A 3345-nucleotide genomic window follows, 5' to 3' on the forward strand; every position below is an offset into this window, starting at 1 on the left:
CAGAGGTCTGAGCGTAGAAAATAAATGGCCAAAGGAGGTTGCTAAAGGGCAGCAGCAGGCTGCTGAAGGGACCGGAGCACCAACCAGGGGGGCCCAAGGCCAGAAGACGACCTCCAGTGGGATTCTGAGCGCACTCCAGGCGCGCTTCAGGGTGCAGAAGGCGAGAAGAGAGCTCTGGGGCAGAAGAAAGGCTGGAAGAGTAGTCCAGAGCGCACTGGGGAGAGCCTAAGGTGCCCAGAGGGCCCCCAAAAGACTCTTGGGAACAAGGTAGGAATCCGGAGGGGTTCTGAGAAGACTGGGTGGTTCTGAAGGGGTCCGCAAAGGCAGAGGCCTGCCCTCGGGCCGCCATTCCACCCAAAAGGGGTGTCCAGAGAGCCCAAGAGGGGTCCTCGGGGCTCTAGAGGGCCAGGAGAAGACTCTGGGGCCCCGTAGAGGTCAAAAGAGGGGTGCGGAGCAGAGCAGAGGGTCACCGAGAGGGCTGGAGGACCAAAGGAGTCCTCCGGGGCAGAACGAAGGCCTGCGGAGGAGCTCTGAGGGGAGTCGAGGGCTGCTAAAGAGGCTCACGGACTAGAAGACAGCTGTGGGGCACAAGGAAGGCTGCAAGGGTGGTGCAGAGCGCACGAGAGAGGTGCTAAGGGGTCTAGAGGAACGACAGAGGTGGGCAGATGGAAAATAGAAGGCTAAACCAGAGCAGCAGGCTGCTGCAGGGGCCAGAGCGGCAACTGAGGGCTGCAGGGCAAGAAGAAGGGCTCCTGGGGGATTCTAAGCGGGCAAGAGGGAGGCTAACGGGTCTAGAGGGCACCAGGACAAACCTCTGGGGCAGCAGGAAAGCTGAAAGAGTAGTCCCGAGTGCACTAGAGGGTTTCTGAGGGGACTCCAGGGGGCAAAGATGACTCTGGGGAAGAAGGAAGATAGCTGGAGGCGTTCTGAGGAGAGTGGAGGGTGCGTGGGGAGTCTGAGGGGGCCAGAAGACAGCTGTGGGGCACACAGAAGGCTGAAACAGCGGTACAGAGTGCACCAGAGTGCTGCTAAGGGTTCTGGAGGGCCAACAGAGGTGTGCAGATGCGAAATAAAAGGCCAAAGGAGGTTTCTAAAGCAGAGCAGCGGGCTGCTGAAGGGACTGGAGCACCAATCGGAGGGCTCCAGGGCAGGAAGCAGGTGTCGCGGGGGATTCTGAGGGGGCTCCAAGCGTGCTCGATGGTGCAGAAGGCGAGAAGAGAGCTCTGGGGCAGAAGAAAGGCTGGAAGAGTAGTCCAGAGCGCACTGGGGAGAGCCCAAGGTGCCCAGAGGGCCCCCAAAAGACTCTTGGGAACAAGGTAGGAATCCGGAGGGGTTCTGAGAAGACTGGGTGGTTCTGAAGGGGTCCGCAAAGGCAGAGGCCTGCCCTCGGGCCGCCACTCCATCCAAAAGGGGTGTCCAGAGAGCCCAAGAGGGGTCCTCGGGGCTCTAGAGGGCCAGGAGAAGACTCTGGGGCCCCGTAGAGGTCAAAAGAGGGGTGCGGAGCAGAGCAGAGGGTCACCGAGAGGGCTGGAGGACCAAAGGAGTCCTCCGGGGCAGAACGAAGGCCTGCGGAGGAGCTCTGAGGGGAGTCGAGGGCTGCTAAAGAGGCTCACGGACTAGAAGACAGCTGTGGGGCACAAGGAAGGCTGCAAGGGTGGTGCAGAGCGCACGAGAGAGGTGCTAAGGGGTCTAGAGGAACGACAGAGGTCAGCAGATGGAAAATAGAAGGCTAAACCAGAGCAGCAGGCTGCTGCAGGGGCCAGAGCGGCAACTGAGGGCTGCAGGGCAAGAAGAAGGGCTCCTGGGGGATTCTAAGCGGGCAAGAGGGAGGCTAACGGGTCTAGAGGGCACCAGGACAAACCTCTGGGGCAGCAGGAAAGCTGAAAGAGTAGTCCCGAGTGCACTAGAGGGTTTCTGAGGGGACTCCAGGGGGCAAAGATGACTCTGGGGAAGAAGGAAGATAGCTGGAGGCGTTCTGAGGAGAGTGGAGGGTGCGTGGGGAGTCTGAGGGGGCCAGAAGACAGCTGTGGGGCACACAGAAGGCTGAAACAGCGGTACAGAGTGCACCAGAGTGCTGCTAAGGGTTCTGGAGGGCCAACAGAGGTGTGCAGATGCGAAATAAAAGGCCAAAGGAGGTTTCTAAAGCAGAGCAGCGGGCTGCTGAAGGGACTGGAGCACCAATCGGAGGGCTCCAGGGCAGGAAGCAGGTGTCGCGGGGGATTCTGAGGGGGCTCCAAGCGTGCTCGATGGTGCAGAAGGCGAGAAGAGAGCTCTGGGGCAGAAGAAAGGCTGGAAGAGTAGTCCAGAGCGCACTGGGGAGAGCCCAAGGTGCCCAGAGGGCCCCCAAAAGACTCTTGGGAACAAGGTAGGAATCCGGAGGGGTTCTGAGAAGACTGGGTGGTTCTGAAGGGGTCCGCAAAGGCAGAGGCCTGCCCTCGGGCCGCCACTCCATCCAAAAGGGGTGTCCAGAGAGCCCAAGAGGGGTCCTCGGGGCTCTAGAGGGCCAGGAGAAGACTCTGGGTCACCGTAGAGGTCAAAAGAGGGGTGCGGAGCAGAGCAGAGGGTCACCGAGAGGGCTGGAGGACCAAAGGAGTCCTCCGGGGCAGAACGAAGGCCTGCGGAGGAGCTCTGAGGGGAGTCGAGGGCTGCTAAAGAGGCTCACGGACTAGAAGACAGCTGTGGGGCACAAGGAAGGCTGCAAGGGTGGTGCAGAGCGCACGAGAGAGGTGCTAAGGGGTCTAGAGGAACGACAGAGGTGGGCAGATGGAAAATAGAAGGCTAAACCAGAGCAGCAGGCTGCTGCAGGGGCCAGAGCGGCAACTGAGGGCTGCAGGGCAAGAAGAAGGGCTCCTGGGGGATTCTAAGCGGGCAAGAGGGAGGCTAACGGGTCTAGAGGGCACCAGGACAAACCTCTGGGGCAGCAGGAAAGCTGAAAGAGTAGTCCCGAGTGCACTAGAGGGTTTCTGAGGGGACTCCAGGGGGCAAAGATGACTCTGGGGAAGAAGGAAGATAGCTGGAGGCGTTCTGAGGAGAGTGGAGGGTGCGTGGGGAGTCTGAGGGGGCCAGAAGACAGCTGTGGGGCACACAGAAGGCTGAAACAGCGGTACAGAGTGCACCAGAGCAGTGCTAAGGGTTCTGGAGGGCCAACAGAGGTCTGAGCGTAGAAAATAAATGGCCAAAAGAGGTTGCTAAAGGGCAGTAGCAGGCTGCTGAAGGGACCGGAGAACCAACCAGGGGGGCCCAAGGCCAGAAGACGACCTCCAGTGGGATTCTGAGCGCACTCCAGGAGCGCTTCAGGGTGCAGAAGGCGAGAAGAGAGCTCTGGGGCAGAAGAAAGGCTGGAAG

The sequence above is a fragment of the Rhea pennata genome, chromosome 24, assembly GCF_028389875.1.
Source record: "Rhea pennata isolate bPtePen1 chromosome 24, bPtePen1.pri, whole genome shotgun sequence".
NCBI classification, from domain to species: domain Eukaryota; kingdom Metazoa; phylum Chordata; class Aves; order Rheiformes; family Rheidae; genus Rhea; species Rhea pennata.